The following is a 21,044-nucleotide window of genomic DNA, read 5'->3' as shown; positions in this document are numbered from 1 at the left end:
AGATCGGGACAATAGATAGCTTGACTGTCCCTGCATTCTCCGTCCTACGCTTCACAAGTTTTTTTTTTTTTTTAATCCGACAACCACCTTTTAGATTCGCTTTTTTTCCTTTTAACAACAGGAATTAACTTTGTATTAGATTTTCATAACCTATTTAACCAACTTCATTAATAGGTTATGATAAACTTTTGCACAGTCGAAACTCTATTAAACGAAGTCCGGAAAAAAGTTTGCGATATTGAAAGTTTGTTTATTTTATATATCTGAATCATCAAAGAGATATCTGATAGGAAAATAGGAATAAAACAACGCAACAGTTAAACCCCGCTATAGTGAACCTTAAAGGGACCGAAATTTCGGTTCACTATAACCGGGAGTTCACTATATCCGTACTGCAAACGATTTTAACTAATTTTTCTGAACTGCACCCTTTTATTACACATTATTTAAATAAATGACCAATAAAAAGGAACATAACAATGATTAAAAAAACAATATGTAGTAACAAAAAATGTGTTAACTTTTATTTTTTATTACTCTTCGTCTTGCGCACTAAAAATTTAGGAATGGGAAACTGAGATAGAAGCAAACAAGAAAAAATTGCTTATGGCTACATTCCACTCAATAGATGGTTTTAAAAATCGGTATATGTGTTTTATGTAGAAATTTCAAAATTATGAAGAAAAAATATCAGTCTAAGACAGAAAAATGTTCATAATATCCAATTTCCTCTTTTTTTTTTGGTTCACTATAACCACAAAACATAATATATGTGTATAGCAAGGCACGGGAGCGAACATTTTTTTCACTATATCCGGGAGTTAACTCTAAACCATGTTCACTATAGCGGGGTTTCACTGTAGTACATTTGGTTAAAGCATTTAAAATCTGCAGATTAAATGTTTTTATATAATTAGTTTTTATATTTTTTTCATCAAAATCAGTGCACATTTAACTACTTTTGTTATTATGCTAGAAAGACTGAAACTTAGTATATACCGATATTGCCCAAAAGCAGTCAAAATGACTGCATTGTGAAAAAACTAATGAGTAAAGAAATTTGCTTAGTTAATTTTAAATATTTTTTATATTATTTACAGTTATATAACAAATCATTAGTAAATATTAACTATAAAAAAATTTACTTCACTTGGAAAAAAATAATATATGCATTATTATTTGTACATTTTTTGCAAACGAAAAAGCAGTCAAAATGGCTTACTTAAACAATCTAGTGTTAATACACATGAAATTTAAAATTAAAATATAAAATATGATCTATAACATGCATTGTTTGTGAACTGCTAGCGCGACATGTGACAAAGTAAGAAAGGTGAAGTTCGATACTATGTGACAAAAGTAGGAGGGGTAAAAAATATTGAAAAAAAAATAATAACATGATTTATAACAGCTCCGTACAATATATCACTATATTCCATAATAAATCACTAATAAAATAGATAAACGAAGCAAGCGAGGGGAAAGTCATTTCTTTTGGAATAGTTAAAATAAAATGATCTTGGAAAATAAAATAAATTAACTCTAAAAACGTAAAAACAATTTCACAACGACGAAATAAAAATTAAAAAAAACAAAGCCAACTGTGAGACATTGACTAGCGAAAAAAATAAAAAATTGGAAGAATATCGCTGATACAGTGAAAATTATAGCTTGCGCTAACAGTTAAAAGGCTACAGGTTTTCTTGACTCACTTTTTATTTTCTCACGGTATGTAAAAACATCGAAATAGTAGTTATTCACTTTCTCGAGATTCCTTCGAAATGTTAGAATGTAGCTAATATTATTCTTTTCTTTTTTTTCTCCGATGCCTTTTGCTGTTTAACTTTTGATGATAGACTCTTAAAAAGGTGGAGAGAAAAAGTTTATTTTTAGTTCATTGGGGAAGATGGTGCTTCTTAAGTATCAAAATTTTTTTATCAAAAAATTACAGTAATAAAATTATGCGATTTATTTCCGTATATTAGTCAGAATTTTGACAATTTAAAATTTGCTTTTAGTTTTGTTTTAACTGACGAAAATCGATTTAGATGAAAAATTCTTTTTCTGTAAATTTAAACAGAGACAAAGATATTTATTTAAAAAAAATCTAAAAAGTAAACTGAGTTTCTTTAAAATATTATTTGCATTCTACACATTTCGAATGATTAAACAATTATCAAATATCGCTGAATAAAAAAACAAAAAAACTAAAATTTACCAAGTTGGCGAAAGAGGCAACACTTCAGAGGGGTGCAAGGATTAGAAAATTTTGCCAGGAGAATTAATCTATGGAAGAACTTCCCTCGTCATTCGTCTGGAGCGTGGACCATGATTACGAGTTTTAACTATTTTTAATAAGAGTCAATATTTAAAGACGAGTTTCGACTCGTGTAGACGATAGAAAAGTTCCCCTCTTTGAAATGCGCTAATTTTTGTTTCCATAACAGCAGATGGCCTTAGACTTTACGGCAAAAGGAGTTTTTTCAATAGACAAACTATAACTTTTTATTCTGCGTATGTTTTAATAATGGGGAAGATAATTTATATGTGATTTCGTTTTATTTTGTTAGTTTTTCTTGAACAACTGTGCAATATTAGTTTAAAAAAATATGAAATCAAATGTAGGGGTACACAATTTTCAGCCTGGGGAGCCAATTGCCGTTCTCGAATACTCAGCTTACGGCTTCACGAATTGCAGTCGAAAATGCGAAAAAAAGAGCCTGCAAAACTGACTCATTTTAACTTGTTTATTTCAATAAAATTAGAAAAACATAACTACAGAAATTATAACATTATACTTTCAAGGAACAGAGGTATAACAGAATATATCAGAGAGGCACTACAGAAATAATAATATTAAAATTCCAAAGAGCAGGGGCACAAATTCAAGGAGTCAATTCTTTCGAAGATTTAGTGTTTCCCCCCCCCCCTTTGAAGTAAATTTTCTAAAACCATAACATATTAAATTTTCAATTAGAAATTTAAATATGTAAGTACTCTATATACAGTAAAAAATGTTATAAAACTATAATATAATTTTTTTAAAGCAATACTATACTATAATTTTTTGCAAAATGCAAAATTTGCGAGTAATCGGTTCAAATTCTGCAATTCGTCATTGGAAATTACATTACTTAAAATGATATAAAAATTTTTTTACCTTGCATATCAAAATATTTTGACTATTTTTAATTTGATTTGCTAATTTACGTCGCACTAGAGCTGCACAATGGGCTATTGGCGACGGTCTGGGCAACATACCTGAGGATGATCCGAAGACGTGCCATCACAATTTTGATCCTCCGCAGAGGGGATGGCACCCCCGCTTTGGTAGCCCGATGACCTGCACGCGAAGTCGAGCACTTTACGGTAGAACAGTTTAACGAGGACCTATACTGCACACCCTCGGTCCCTACGCAGACTGATCTAAGTGGTCACCCACCCGCACACTGACCGCAGTCAGTGCTGCTTGACTTCGGTGATCTGCTGGGAACCGTGTCTTAACGCTCAGTCCACTGCGGGACTTGACCATTTTTGAATAAAATTTTAACTAATAATTAAAAAAAAAAAATTTAATAGAATTATCTTGGGATAAACGAATTTTATATTTTCTATATTTTGAGGATTAAGAATTCGAATCTGTCAGAAATAGGGTTTTATTCAGAGAAAGTCTACTTTTATGTCGGATTTCGCAACTTAAATTATTGTCTACTTATCGTTATCCTATTTGAGATAAGATCCTTGAACCATTACGAATGTGTCCTGGTACGTGGAAATTCGATCGTTAGATCAGAAGTGTTTTAGCAGTCTGTTTTTGCGAATAATTCGTAATAATTTTCAGAATAATTAGTCATTTATATTTAAAGGGATTCTAATTGAATTATATTTATTTGGCCATAACCAGCAGGGATTGAAAAATCTAAAATTTTTGCACGTCTTGTCGAGCAAGTTAGTCTACAAAATACATCGTGTTCGATAGCATATTAATGAAAACAGATTAATAATTTGTCGAAAAAAATTGCTTATACATCAACAGTTTTATTTTAAGCATAAATCAGAAGTGTTGAGCATTATAAATAAAGCAATAGGTATTATTAAGAAGGAACGAAGTATTGATATTATCAGAAGTAATATCTGCAAGGGCCTTTAATATGTTACTGTCAAACAACGTTATAAACTTTTATATATATATTTTTTACCAATGCCCACCTGGAGAATGACCTTCCGTCATACAGGCATCTGAAGGGCAGATTTGTTGGCCACTATTTCAGGGGCACCATATTAGGTGGGCCAATGTTGTTCCCAGAGTAAGGACAGATAGTACAGAATAGCCATGCCTTTCCCGGGATTCAAACCCAGAGCTTTTTTGATGTAAGGCCAGTTCCACGACCCCTACATAGTCCGGTTGGTATAAACTTTCATATTAATTACTTTATTACGCACAGCGCTTTTCGGAATCTTAATTTGCTTCGAAATGTCAGGCTACATAAATTTCAATCCAGACATCTAGGTTAGCATGTTTAATTTCGTTCGAAGCAAATATAAAAGCAAACTGAATTTACTTTTGTAACAAAAAGTTTGATTTTATGATGTTAAACATTGCTACGAAATCCTATGATGTTAAACATTGCTACGAATAAAAATAACTCAATAAAGAAGCAGAAATTAATAAAAGTTGATTCAATTACAAAAAAAAAGCATCAAACAAACATGGTATTAAGTGTAAAATTAAAAAAAATGTTTAAGAACTTTTATTACTAAAAAGTTTTATTACAAAATACTAAAATGCGTGATAGGACTACCAGTTTTTTTCAACACCCTTCGCAAGGCGCGCTTTGAACAAGAATATCATTATTTCTCTTTTACTTTATTGTTTTTCAAGAATTAGTATGCGCTAAACTACAGGGATTTCTTTTTATCATGTTCAATTTCAAACATAAATATAAATTTTTAACAGTGGATTTTGAAATTATATTTATGAAAGAATTTTGCAGTTGCAGTACTTGGCAGGATCTCTAATATTTTCTTGACTTTTTACTAATGCTTTATCAATTACACAGTTTTGAAGCTTTAGAAAAGCACTAATTGTTGTTAAAACATGGGTGAAATATTAAAATATTTTTCATTTTAAAAAATTTTCACGCAAATCGTAGTTTTTCGAAAAGTTCCGCTGATTTTAGAAAAAAAGCATTGATTCGCACAAATTTGCGCCGCGATTAACTTGCAACCCTACCCAATATACAAACAAATTAACTTTTTTTTTACCATTTTCAGCTCAATCAATAAAATTTGACGAAAAAGAAAATATCATACATAAGACTTTTTTTTTTGTTGTATAAAAAATGAATTTATCTTACGAAGCATAACCTTAACTTAACAAAATAATGATTTAACTGGCAGGATTTCATAAAAAAAAAAAAGAAAGAAATGTTACGCATCAAATTTTTGAAGAGGATTAAATATCATATTTTCAACACCAAGTTAATTGAGATAACGGTCAGTAACGTTTTTCAAAAATTAAATTTACTAGAAAGGATTATTTACATTAACTGTTGTTGAATTAAAATAGGAATTCCCAACATTTTTATCAGTCCTGTCTTTAAAGTTGGAAAAAAGGAAGCTTACTTCCTTGAAATGCAAAACTTCTATCATATAAATCCTATTCGTTTTTATTTTAAAATTATTTTAAAGAACAATGGCTTGATTATAAGAATACTATTTGCCATACGGCCAATTCACCTTTAGTAAACATGTTAGTAGCTTGCATTGTACATGTTAGTAAGCTCAAATTGAAATTTATATTTCAGCTTTAAAAATCAAAAGTATTAATTACTAAGATTTAAATGCTTCACATTTTAGGGAGCGCTAAATCAGTATTTTAGGGTAATTCTAATCAAACATTTACATAGCTAGCAAGGTATGTACATGACGATCGGAATTTTGATGTAACACTAGGTAATATAATTTTCAAGCCCTGTTTGACACCACAATGCACTTTCTCTGAGGTCAAAAACTGCTGTTTTAACAAACTAGTATTAAAAATAATATACTGATCTGAATACTCTTGCTTTAAGATCAATAGTCGATATGATTCTTTAATATATATATAAAAACTAAGCTAAAAAAATAAGAACGTAAGAACAATGTTAAGGAAAACCTTTCAATGAAAAAACTAATAAAAATCAGATTAAAAAAAATGGAGAGGGCAAAATTTTTGGCTTGTGAAAAACCAGGGAGCGAGTTGCTGGAGGCGTGAATTTCACCGCTAATAGGAAAAGTACGTATTTCTGGCACAATTCCTTCCCACTGCTGAATCTATTTTAACTGCGTTTTTCGTTGCTCTTTCGCTGAAGAGGAATCTTCACTTGATTGTTAGCAAAATTTAAGATGGCGTTGGCAGCGCCTCCAAAACAAAACTAAATCCTTATATTTCTGAACATTCGATTCGCTTTTATTAGAACTAAAGACTGATGAAAACTGTTTTTCTAGTCATCTATTTGAGATTATAAAATTCAATATTAGCCAAGGAAAATAGGGGGAAAAGGTTAGTTTAAGAACCTCAAATTTGAGACACAGCTACAATTTTACAATATATATATATCATCTTGGCATAAAGAAATATCTGGGCTTCAAAACGGAAATATTACAAGTTATCAAACTTATAAAAAAAATTAAAAACGCCAATTTGACGTGATTTTTCCACTTAGATAAAAATTCTTCGATTTCGATAATTCTTAAGTCTTCAAAATTTTTATGGACTCCAGAGATAACACAGCTTTTTAAATTGTAAAAATTAGATTACAAAGGCTTTCAATTTTCGCAAAACTGTGGCATTTTATCATATTGACGTTTTGAGCAATTTTCAGAATTAACAAAGAGGGTACTGGTTAAGGATTGGGTAGTAGCAACTCTATGTCGAGAAAGAGGTGAAAAGTTGAAGGCAAAAAGAAAAAATTCGTAAAGAAAAAATTTTTAAGAATAAGAAATTGACTCACGTAAACCTGACTAAATACATCTTAATTCCCCATATTTAAATATGCCAAAAACATTTTGAACATGGATGTAAATTCAATTTTCCAGCTAAGTTCGTCTCCTAAAAGTAGTGATTATGTTTCAAAAGTGGTTTACAGTCACTACATAAAAAAAAAAGTTGTAAACGACTACGTTTGTAAAATAATGGTTGGAGTTAACTACAAAAATTATGTAGTTTATTAGACTACTGATTGGGTGGGATACTTTCTTTCTGTTCCTGCAACAAATTTCGATAACATAAAAAAAATCATTAAATTTAGAATTTACACGATTGTAAAATTTAAACAGAAATTTCTGTTCTCATTTAAAGTCTTAATTGGTTAAAAACATTAACGAAAGCACGTATTCTTTTCGATCACTTCCATTTGAAGCTGTTTTAGCTATTTAAAGAAGCAAGATAGAAAATGAATAACATCAACATTTGAAGAATCCAAATAGTCGAAGCTCTAATGGCCACTTAAAAGTTTTCAAGCCGATGGACTTTCTCACTACCCAAAAAAAAGAGGCCTCATCCCACATTGGCCTCACACCATGATTTTCACGAGTCAATAATTTAAGCATAAAAAAAATATTAATCTCTATTTGAAAACAACTAGAACTACTTGCAGTTTAAACGACAGGCATGAAATTGCAAAAGTTTAAAGTCTATGTAATAACATAATTAAAAAAACGTAGTTAAAACAGGAGCTAATCCAGACTTAGTGAGACAGCCACTTAAAACTTATCCACTCATTTCATAAAATTTGAGAAAAATCTACTTAAACTAAGATTGGCGTTAAGTCGAATTTTTTGAGCAAGAGGCCAGTTTCTGTTAACATTTAAAAATAGGTGCTACTGTTGTTAATTTTGCACAAAAAAATAAATAAATAAATCAAAGTGTAGTGCTGAAATCGTTATATAATATGTGTCTAATTCCATATAAAGCAGCCCTAAGTAAAAAAAAAAATATCGTTGTTGCATGTCACCGATTTGTATGAAAATTCTATGTGAAAAAAGTACTCGATAAAAAAAAACTAAAATAGTTTTTTTCATTGCTAGAATTTTGGTTCGAAGCTATTACGAGGGAACCTTTAGAGGTAAGGAGCGATATTTTAAAATTTTATTCAATTAAATAATATAGTGTAACTATAGAAGGTGGCTAAAATGATCTTTACGGCTGTTAACTTTTTTATTCAAAAGCCAATTTACCTAATTTTGATTTCACAAGAAAGAAAATGTAAGAACTATGTAAATCAACTATTTACAAGCTACAAATAAAGAAGGGTGATTTAAAACGCATGGTACATTCGTTAGGAGGTAATAGAACACAACTGGACAAACTCAAATCACCATACAATCCATGACCCCTCAAAAAAAGGCAGTTCGCAGCAGCTGTCTTCATTTGCTGTGTGTGATGATGGATATGTACTCAAATCAGAAGGCAGCGATGCAATTACATGTATGAAGCTGCAGACAGCAATCCAAGGAAAGTTCGAAGAGATCAAGAGCGTTTTCCATCATGACGCGTCTTTGATGCTAGGACATTTCAACGACTGCATCAAGAACTCTGTGAAAGGTGTTCCCTTTAAAGGCTGCATATAAGATAACAGACGTGGTAGGAGTGTAAGAACGTCATTTGTGACGGACGACAGTGTGGATCGTATCAGCGAGACGCCTGAATCTTGCACCCGGGCATTGTCCCGTTGTTCATGTTTCCCGTAATACGGTGTGTGACAAGTGCTGAAAGATGAAGGAATGCATTCCTACCAAGCGCTGAAAGATGAAGGAATGCATGCCTACCAAGCGCAGACAGTTCAGGGTCTGGAAACATAGGATTATCAGGCACGCGTCAATATTACCGCGTGGTCTTCAACAGATCGCTGTGGACCCGGATTTTTGAGCGCACATGCGTATGTGCTCAAAAATCAGGGTCAAATCACTGACTGGGTGATCAAAATCAAAAATCACTAACGAATGCACATTCACACGCGAGGGTATTTTGAATATCCACAACAATCATGTGTGGACAACTGAAAACCGGTAAGCACTACGTATACGTTCGTTCCAGCAACGTTTCGCGCTGAATGTTTGGGCCGGAATCATGGACGATCTATCTGATTGGGCCCATAACTTCTGCTAACTCGCCTGGATGGAGATTCATACCTTGTGCTTTTGCAAGGTGTTGCCGGAACTACTAAATCGTGTTCCAGCACACACCAAACGACGCAAGTGGTTCCAACACAACGGGACAGCAGCCCATTATAGTGTGTGTGCGTAACGTCTTAGATATCATGCATCCGGGGCGATAGATGTCTCCTGGCAGCAAATTTTTAAGACATTAAATATTTAGTCATTAAAAAAATAAAAATGTTTTTCCAGCCAAAATATTAAATTTTATTTCACATATCTTTCTACTAACATAAATACAAAATCAAAATGCTAAAAAAGAAGTAAAAAAAAAGATTTTTTTTTTTAAATATTTGGTTCTATACAAGTGCAAGAAATTCCTACATTTCAGCAAGCAATTTTTTTTTTTTCAAACACTTTCTAAATGGATAATAAAATCTCAGTATAAAAGCAATCAGTTACTTCGAATCGGCCCATATGGAACATGTGAAACATAATAAGGATTAAACAATTAAATTGGTCTCATGAATGCAATAATTACATTAGTTTTCAATATTACATAATATTGAAAAGTTTCATGCAATCTTGGGTCATTGATTGAGAGTCAAGATGAACATTCACTTCCTCTACATCTGTGAGTATTTTCGAGGAAAAGAAAAAACATAGTAAGGATGCTTTAACTAATTGCGTTCAATTCAACTTGAAACATTAACTTGTAGCTATACTTAAATTCGTCGAGTGTTTTCTACATGGCCACCTGAAATGATAATTTTATGGAAACATACTTCCAACTTTAAAATGAATCATCACTTGATAGGAAGTAATTTAAACCGTAATAAATAAACTCTTCAAATTACGACTAAGTATGCCGAAAGAATTGTGTGTTTACCATTAAAACTTCGAGCTTCCGAAATCAACATCTTTAAATCTTTTTTTCAACAAATAATTTAGCGTGTCAATTGTAAGAATATATTTTTATTTTTAAATATTCATCAAAGTAAAAATGTATACTTTCAGGGACTAAGAAAATTTTAGCTTGATAATACTAATAAGTAATTATATTAAATTTGTGAATAATTTTGCTGTGGTATTAATGCATCCAATCTTGATTTCATCATATCAATAACATCTTGATTTCAAATCAAGTTATTGGATGTTTTGGAGTTGTAAAAAGGAGAAAAATTAATTGTAAGATCAATGGAACAATTAATAAAATACACTATACCCGTGGTTGCTGGAAAAATGAAATATTTTTCAATGTGTTTTTATTAGCACTTAATTTTTTTTACCTTTTTCAACAAAGCAGATAAATAACTACTATCATTTTTATACAAACATAAAAGAGTATATATATTGAAAAAAAATTACTTATTCCTCCTTTTTCACGCTTTGCGAGTAGTTTTGGCGTTTAAAAAAATTTTTAATAATTGAAAAGAAGATTAATAATAAAAATCAAGTGAAACAATGAAATCGGACGCGGTAAGAAAGAATTGAATTTTGGGCGTCGTATTAATAATGATTAAACATATGGATTTAAAATAAAAACATTGAGAAAATTCGTAGACATAACCGATAAAACGATGGAAATACCACATCGATTTACGAAGGTATGGAGGCAAATCAAGCACATCAAAAAGTAATTACTCAAATGCTCGATTCAAATTTTGCGAAAGAATAAATTGCATTTACTGCAAATGGGGGGGGGGGGCGAATAAACATTTCGCGAAATAGCGGAAAAATCCCATGCCACATTAAAAAAAAATTTCTTTTAAAAATATTAGAATTTTTTTTTAGACCTTTTGCATTATGTTTGAAGCAGTTTACAGCCCATTTAAATTTGGTTTCATATTTACAAAAATTGAGTAAAAAATAAGAATGTGGGGATATTAGAAGGATGAAAGAATTTTTTGCTGTTCTAATATTGTGATCAGGTTCAAATTTATTTTTAATATTTAATTGAGCTTAAAGAGTGTTATAAATATTAATTAACATGGAATATGCTGGAAAGAATTCATCCCCTATTAAAAAAATATCTTCCCATACAAGTGCGTCAAATAGTGTAGTAATTGATGCCTGAAATTCAGGGAATTACTTAAGTACTAATTTTTAAAATTAAGAATCAAGATTAATTAGAAAATAAACCTGATATATTGATGTTTGAACCAGACATTGGTGTTGAGCCACAAAGACAGATAAAAAAAAAAGTGGCCAATCACCAAATTGACAGTTAATAGTCTGAATATGTTCAAAATAAAAATGACAAAAACACCCGATTTTGATTAATAAAACTATCTTTTACGTCGACACAGATAACACTTTAAATATAATCCCAACCCCAACTAAATATTTGAAAAATTAAATGTCCAACTAGAAAGAAAAAAAAAATTGTAAAGGTAAAGCAAACACAAAAGGTAATTTGCAACTAAACCAAACTTGCACTTTAAATTTAAAAATTGGAAATATAGCTTGGTCAATTGAATTTTATATTTTAAATACTGATCTTTACGCAATTTTGGGTTTAAAAGCATGTATAGGATTTCAACAATAGTTCTGATAAAGAAAAGAAAATTACAAATAAAGATAAAATATGTAAAATAAAATAAAAAATGAATATTAATTCAAATAACAGTAGGGTTAAACAGTAAACTTCAAGAAAAATAAAATAAAAAATAGGCTTCAAAATAAAGATTTAAACAGCAAAACTGAAAAATAATCTTGAATTTTCAAATATTCTGAAACAGACTATGAAAATGAGTGCATGCATCGTCAAAGACATGTTGACGGAATTTTACAAACCCAAGATAGTAAAAAAAAATTCCTAACTTCAAGAAATTTTACAAGATTTTTCAGATATTTTTGCTAAACATATATATGATGTAGGAACAACTAGAATTGAACCTTAAAGGGAAAGATTAACATCGGACATACCAGTGCCCTTAAGAGGTGGTACTTCCCCTCTTAAGGGCACTGGTATGTCTGAGAAATCTTCCCCTTAACAATAAGAGAAAATAAACAAATTGAAAAATTAAATAAATAATCCAGAGAAACTGAAGCGGTAAGATATTACCCCAATTGAAAACTTCATTCGCTTAAAAAATATATAAAATAACATTTCGACAAGTTTCAAGCTCTTCGAAAATAGGCGGACATTTTCAAGACTTGTTAGGCGTGAATGTTACGAAACAAAAATGATTCGAAATAAAAAACGTGAGAGAAAAAATAAGTTAATATTTTAAAGCGCTTCTGGTTTGTCCAATGTAGCCAGGATCTCCCTGACAAGGAATGTGGTAAATGCCCCAGCGATTATCAAAGCTAATAAGATGTTTAAGAGACAAATTTGATTTTGTTATCAGGCCTAAAAATGACTTTGAACCAGAATGGGAGAGAATATCAGCAATTTTATATCAAACTGAAGAAAAAAACGGTCAAGTAGCAAGTTCTCTGTAAAGATAAGAAGAAGAGGGACGTTTGGGTCCAGTGAGTTAAACAAGAGCTAAATTATAGAAGGGTTAAATCCACGGTTAGCAGCAAGCGAGCGGAGGAAGTTTTAAGGAGTCAGAGCAAAAGTTAATTGCAAGAAAAACGAAAGTATGTAATGCAGACATTTTCTGACAATTAGGGTGGTAAAAATTAACACAAGGATGCAAAGGTAAAATAAAATTAATTTCCGTGTCTATGCCATCTTGGGTTTAAAAGCTTGTATTGGGTTTCAATTGGTGATTCTATTGTCGTAATGCAGAATCGGAGAAAACTGATCACTTTTTCCGATTAATAAGATGATCAGTCATTGCACATTTCTCATGAAATCCAGGTTAAGGATTTCAATAATAATAATATTAATAATAATGAAAATAAAGTTATGAATAAAAATAAAGAATGTTCAAATAAAATAAAGAAAAGAAAAAATGCTAAATGAAAATCAAATAACACTTGCGTTAAAGAAAATGTAAAAGAAAACTAGTATGTAACTAGTATGTAGAAAACTAAAAAGTAAATAAGAAAAATAAAATTGTCAAAAAAGCAAACAAAGAAAATTTAGAGTAAAAACAAATAGTAAATATGTATAAAAATAAAGATTTAAATAGCAAAACTGAAAATCTTAATTTTCAAAATATTCTCGAAACTAATTATGGAAGTAAGACGCCACATTATCAAAATCAGGTTCCCAGAAATTCTCAACTGGCAGAGAAATCTTACTAAATCTTACAAATATTTTTGCTATTAACTACGACAAATATGAAAGGTAAATAATAAATAAAGCAAATTTTAGAAGAAAAAAAAATCGATTCTCTAAAACTAGGAAATTGAATAATATTTGCTAATTATCAATAAATATAACGAGTAGTTTCGAAAAAAAGGTTATTGACAAGGACCATACAGAATTCTCGAAAAAATTTCCGATGTCAATTATAAGATAAAAAGGAATATTCAAAATAAAGAAAATACAGAATCAGTTCATGTATCAAAATTGCAAAGGACCCATCTGACCAAATAAAATTATCTTATTAATAATTATGAATGTTATTATTGAAATATTAATTAAGTTAAACAATATCAATATGGTTAAATAATATAATTATGGTAAAACATTGACAGAAGAAGAAAAAAAAACGAACAACCCAGAATAATTTTTCATCTAATGATCGGATCTTCACGGTTTAGGATTCAAACTTAATGGCTCGAGGGGATCACCTCAAATATGCTAATTAGAGCGATCGAAAGTTTGGACCTCATAATGTTAATTTTACTTTATGTGTATTTCGCCATATCTGGAGAACTTTTTAAGCAAAAATTGAAAAAAAATTTGCACACAATTATAAAACTCGTCTATTCAAAGGTAATTCCAAGCAAAAATTAAATTTCATAAACATTTATTTTTTATTTAATAATAGTCTAAAAAAATTTGAATTGTAAGGTATACATTTCTTTGCATCCTTTTAAAGAATACAATTGTAAATGGCGAAATAAAAATTTGTAAGTAGTAGAGAAATATGTAGAATAGTTCACACACACACATTATATATATATATATATATATATATATATATCATTCTGTATTTGATTAGTTGCACATTTCTGCAAAGACTTGTGTAGTTAGTTCAATCAAAATAATTGAATTCAAATTTCAAGAAAGAACCTAAGATTTTAGATTGGCATTTTTGTGTCAGGAAAAGTGACAAAAATTAAATGTTTTGGTGGTAAGTAGCTTATATTTCATTTAGATAGCTTTACTTCATTTCTAACTAACAAGTTCTTAGAAGAAATAATATTAAAAAAATAATAGTTAGAAGAAATATGTTTGTGGAAAATGTACAATCGAAACACCGTGTATATGTAAAAAATGCGTCCAGCAATCAATTAAAAATTTAATTTGACCCGCTATGGTAGAAATAGGTATATATTAAGTGTTGTTATGTTTAGTGTTAAAAATGAGTTTGAAAATTATTGCTGTAACTTTAACTAAATTGCAATCATAAATTGCTTAAAAAATATAGTAATATTTAATATTTCTTTTTTAAAACAGATTCTTCTACTTGGTTTGGAAAAAACTTGCCTTTCGCAACCTAAATCAAATTCCAATTCTTAAAATTAGGATGGAAAAAAAATATCTTATTCACAAAATGTTGACGATTCTTCTAGGAACGTAAAAAAGAAAAAAACGAAGTATGATTAATATTTTCACAACGCTTTACAAACAAAAGGTTTTGAACAAAGAAAGTCAAGAAAAAGAACTATGGAAATTGCTTAATAGCGAACAATATCTATACAGTCATTTTAAAATGACCAAGTAAAGGTTATCAAAAACAATACACCAAAGACACTGAAGAGCTGAAAAATCGAATCAATAGTTTCGGACCCTGATTCAAGGTCAAGGAGGGGTGAAGGCAATCCGGTTGGTGGCATAAATGACAAAGAAGTTTATCGACCTACAATAAGCGAAAATTAAGTTATCATTCCATCTGACGTCATCGAAAAAGACGAGTATATACCAGGATTGAATAAACTCACAATATTTGAATGCCCTGAAGGATATGCTAGTTTAACATAAAAATAAAAGATATAGATGCCTGAATGAAATTATAACATACCCGAATATCTTTTAATTGCATTTGAATCAAAACATATGTATACAGATTATTGAATCTATCGAGGAAAAAAAAAGACATAAACTACATTATAACTACACGTATATAATTAATTATAAGTAAAAATCAGAAATATTATTAACAAAGTATAAAGCATGTATGCACTTTGATGGCATAAATGTGATAAAATTGTGTATTTTGTTTGTTTTGAATTGAATAATGAAAAATTTCATCATATTTTTGCAATTTCTTCTAAAATAAGAATTAAACATTAGCTTTGAAACAAAAATAAAAAATATACAAATTACTCGTTCATCATATCAACCCATGTTTCTTATTTGGGGGAAGAAGAAAAAAAAAGGTATTAACTCTTCAATTGTCAATAGTATTTTGAAAAATTCCAATTTGCTACTACTTTTTAATTTGCATAAAATATAAATTTGCATCAAAACATATACATAAAAAAATTCAAATAATAATCAGATCTTGAATTGACGAAAAAGTAATTTTTTTACATTTAAATGGTAAATAATAGAAAACATCAACTAAATCTAAATGGAAACATGCCACCGCTTTTTCAGAGATGCTGTTTTCATGTCACTATAGTGATTTGATAAAGTAAATTACGAAATTAAAATATCTATAATATTAGTAACATATATTAAGTATCTATAAAATAAGCAATATAGAATATTTAAAATCAAAATGTAGACTGATTGATTAATTATTCTATTTTCAAATTTCAAATACATGGCAATATTGTTGCGCAACGTTATCATGACAGTTCAATTAGTTAAACAATACTTTTAAAACCTCTTTAAAATATAAGATATTTTTATAAATGCCATTATTTTTTGTTAAACTAATGCCACATGCTTTACTAATTTGTAAACCGGGTAGAAAACACTTTCTAATAAAATTTTCATAATGTCATAATATATAGCTTAAAAATACGTATAATTTTCAAAAATTTGCAAATTATCAATAACTTAAATTGTAAATTTCTTTATCATTTCACAATTTACTAATATAGCTGGAAAAAGTAGTTGAGGGTCCAAAATTTCATATGTGAATAAAGGGTGTGAAAGTATAAAAAAAAACTGCTTTCTCAAGATTCGATTTCTCAGAAACTATTCGATCGATCTCACTCATATTTTACATTTTGCCATTTAAAATTATGTAAAAAATTGTATACCTTAAAGTTTTTTCGCTATTATAACACAAAATAAATATATACTAAAATTTATATTTTGTATGGTATTATTATCTTTGGATGAACGAATTTTATAATTATGCGCAAAAAGGTTTTCAATTCGCTTAAAAATGTCTCGAGAAATGGCGAAATATGCACAAAAAAAATGTGCCATTAAAATTATCCTGGCCAAGCTATTGGGGACAATGCTTCCCAAATTGTGGCTACCCCTTATATTTTAGGGATCAGAAATCCGAATCCGTCGAAATAACGGTATGTCTACTCAGATAAATTGCGTCGTGTCTGATTTCGTAATTTAAAATATCATTTGCACTAATTAATTAGCATATTTGAGGTTACCCTTTCAAATCAGTAAGAATGAGTCCTAGAACGTGAAGATTCAACCTTCAGATCAGAAGTTATATATGGTGATCCGTTTTTTATTTTGTGCACTGTACATTAGTGTATGTATAGACAGTGCACATATAGAGTCAGAAAAAAGGGAAGAAAAAAAAACTGACCACTTTCATAACTTTTGAATAATTGGTTGGATTTTCATTCTGTTAAGGGTTTTGATAATAACTCAAAGAAATTTCTTAAAATATGCGTAACAGTTAACTGCAATCTTATTTTTGACAAAAAACAGACTTTTTCATATTTTTTTTCTTCATCGAATTCAGATTTATCACCCCCAAAATAGAGGGGGGGGGGTAGACGAAGTTTTGAAAAGTTGGCTCTTAAGTTCAACGCTATAACGGTTCAAAAATTTTTTACTCTAATGTTATTTTAATGTTTCACGTTTCTCTACATATCTTTTGAATTATTGGTAAAACTACACTAATTCTTTCACAAAAAGTTGTAAGTCATCAACCCACAAGTATACGACGTAATGGGGATTTTAGATGAATTAAAATTTTTTTATTAATTATGTTCATAATGAAATTTTTTTTATTTACGCTTGTTTTCCTTCATATGCGCTGCAAAATCTCTAATGTGCTCTTTTTTGCATAATAGGTTGCATGTCGTGTATTATCTGCCATTTCTGCATGTCCAAGTGGAGAAGGAAGTGAGTGTCTCCTTGTAAATATGTGTTTAGAAATAGACTTATCATAATATTTATCTTTGGTTCTAATTGATTTCTTTTTCTTTTTTTGAGTCCAATTATGGTGCAAAAAAAAATTATATTGGCTTTATCTAGCTGTGACACACTGCATATGCGACAGAAATAGAATAAAAAGCATTTGACGATTTCAGTTTCTTAGAAGAGCAATTCCCTATTTTATTCGACTATGGATCCCCCTTTCCTTCGGCAGATAAATAAAAATCCGCCGAAATAATGATTTTGAGCATTGTTTGCAGTAGGAAGAGATTGAAGGGAATCTAAGATTGAAATCGGAAAATTTCTATTACGGAAAAACATTTTCGAAACAAAAAAGAAATAAAAAACTTTTTTAACATCTTAATTTTTTTTAATAATTAAAATAAAATTAATAAACTAATGGTCGAATTCTATAAAATAAATAAATGAAGCTTAAAATTACAAAATCGCGATTTTTAAGAAAAATTGTAAAAAAAGTAAAAATATTCAACATAATTTATATAAAGGCCATTCAACATATAATGAAAAGACAACACTATCGTAACTAAGTAGTCATCGTAGCATAGTTTTCAGAGAGAACTGGTAACAGAGGTATTGAATCCCTGAAAGTTGAATTCCTTACATCCTTATATCGCGCGCGTCTTCCACTTCCGCTTAATCAAAGTTCCGATGCATCGAAATGAAAACCACTACATCAGTGTGCCAACATATGGTTTAAATCGATATATTTTTGAGATGTCGCCCAGCAATTCGAGTTCAGTTTAATTCATTTTTATGAAATCATGTATGCCTGTAGATAATGTAACAGATCAGTCAAGCTCAGTTTCATATACGAAATGGATATGGGCTCGTACGAATAGAATAAGATTTTATTTAAATTAATTTTACTAGAAATTAATAAAAATTGTTGTCTTTGAAATTAAGCTTTTTCACTTCTGATAAATATTTTACAAATGAATGGGTCATAGAAAAACATCGCGGCTTGGGGGCAAACAGGTGACTGCAACTTCAAAATCCTATTTTTTTAAATTAGTGGTTGTTATTGAAAAACTAAGTGAATAAATTAACTCATATAAAGATTTTGAGCATTGTTTGCATATGGGAAGAGATTGAAAGGAATCTAATATCGAAATCGGAGAACTTCGATTACGGAAATAAATACATTTTAAATTTACTTAAAAAAATCAAAAAGCTTCTTACTAACAGGATAAAGAATTACCGATGAAATGAATGTTAAATCACGATCTAGTTAATCTTAATTGAGCCATGAGCGTGCTCAGACAATTTTGTAAGAAGGGGCCATTGTAGTTAAAAGTTTTCACAATTCCGAAAAAAAAGAAAGAAAGGGAAAAAAAAAAGAAAAAAACGAACAAGTAGGTTTTTAAGATACATTTTAACTGAAGCATTCATTATTTATAGAGATTCTTTTGTTGGAAGTACATAAATTGCTCAAAATATCAATTATTACATGGAAAATCCGTAACACTTTTAAGTAAGACAAGAGAAAATATTAAATTTATAAAAATTGAAGTATAACATATTTTGCTTGAAAAGGACTAACACCTTTTGCAACCATTGAACTTCTTTTGAAACGCTTGCGCGCGACTTCAGAAATCGAAACATCAATAAACTTAGATTTACCCCAGAAAAAGTTGTGTAAATATATCTGCAAAAATGACCATTTAAAAAAGAAAATGTTAATACGTGAAATAAGAGAATAACATGTTTTATACCTAGATATTTATATAGCTATAATTAAAATTTAAACCGCCACCTTTTTTCTAATCTAATTGTCTACAAAACTAAGCATAATATATTTCCTATAACTTTTTTTCTTAAATAATATAATTATAGTTTATTATGCCATGTTGCCCAATAAACAAAATAAGCTTAAGAAATATTGTCCACTGAGTTCTTTATTTTCAAAACTATCCTTATAATTATTTCAAATGTTTTTCTCGATTTTTTTTTCTATGAAGAAAATTTAAAATAGTTCTCACTTTTATAATTATATATAATTAAGACCTTTAAAATAGGACATTTTAGGTTTAGGATTTTTGAAAATGAAACTATTTTACTTACCTTAACAGAAATGCATTAAAAAAAAGTGAGACTTTCAGGGGGATTTTTTCCTTTATATATTAAATATAAAACTAAAAATAAAAAAGAAAGGGAAAAAAAAGAAAGAAAAAAAAAAGAAAACGATCTGGTTTCGAAAACAACTTATAGACAAGCCTATTCTTAGACAGGGATTATTTCGCAAGATGGATATTACTGGAATTTAATTCTTAATCAACGATCTTTTATCCTGCTTAAGGGACTAATACTGAAAACCCTTTTTTATTTATGCTCTATTCGGACCTATAAGGCTAGGACAACCACTGTTCTCAACATCTGCTTCAATCAACACCTACGCAATGACATATATACATTGGACAGCAGCTTTTTGAAGCAGTCGATTAGTAATGCCATCACTTGTAATCTTTATTTGCAGAAAGAAAAACAATATGGCACGATGATCGTCCCGGTAGTAGCGCGGCAACGGAGAGAGGGGAATTTTTATCTATTTATTTTATTTATCTATTATTTTGATAAACAACTGCAATAGACAAATGACAAATTTTCTTCATACGGTTACAAGTGACTGTCTACCAAAGGACTTAATTTTGTGGAAGGATATGCCTTATAAATAAGGATTAAAATAAACGACTCGGAAGGTTACTGAATATAAACTTCTTTATTTTGTCTTTCGACAAAGAAAAAATCATTCTCGAGTAGAGTAGTTATTGTCTTATGCCACTTATCAATACTGACAAGTCTATTTTAAGGCAAAAGGGTGCGCATTTCGTTTTCTAGAAGCGCCATCTATGCAGAAGAATTAGACATCTGTCACACACATACATCGCAGCCAGTTTTACGGGGAGGGCACATTCACCATCTATCCGTAGATCGTAATTTTGACCTGGACCAGAGCACGATCAATCACCGATCAAATATCCCCAAGAGGTATTGATTTCTGACCCCGACTACAATCACCATTTTGTACACAGGGAGTCTTCGACCGGCGGGGATCGAACTCATGACTTCTTGGACATGGGCTCCATGCGTTACCAAATAAAAATTATATTACAAGTCTTTTAATAGATAAAATAATTTATAAGAACGTTTAAAAATAATTTGCGTGTCATTTACATCAAATAACTATTTCAATGAGATCAAAAATCACTCGAATTTTCCTCTTATGCATTGTTCAAACATTAAACATTCGACAATTCCTTTTTCAAACATAAATTCTCTGTTGCATAGGTAAGATGGTTTAAGCTATAATCGAAATAATAAGACAACAGGTTTAATTAATTTGTCTAACAATATACTTTGCCAGATAAATATTATTCTTTGCTCATAAACATCATATTTTGCATAAAATATCCTCTCCTGCTATTTTTAAAAAAAATATAGAATACATGTACGTTGATCAACAAACAAACCTTGTAAATAAACAGCCACAAAATGCTCAAAAATTTAGTTG

At 29.8% G+C, this 21,044-nt stretch overlaps 1 protein-coding gene across 6 annotated transcripts in view; it reads right to left on the bottom strand.

Moving 5' to 3' along the window:
- The window catches only part of LOC107436381 (BCL9 domain-containing protein legless), a 135,760-nt gene that overhangs the window by 72,034 nt on the left and 42,682 nt on the right, over positions 1 to 21,044 (bottom strand). The window lies entirely within an intron of this gene.

The sequence above is a fragment of the Parasteatoda tepidariorum genome, chromosome 11 (genome assembly GCF_982258835.1).
Source record: "Parasteatoda tepidariorum strain Cologne lab strain chromosome 11, Ptep-v5.0, whole genome shotgun sequence".
In the NCBI taxonomy this organism is placed as follows: Eukaryota; Metazoa; Arthropoda; class Arachnida; order Araneae; family Theridiidae; genus Parasteatoda; species Parasteatoda tepidariorum.
This window is presented reverse-complemented; position numbering and strand designations above follow the sequence as displayed.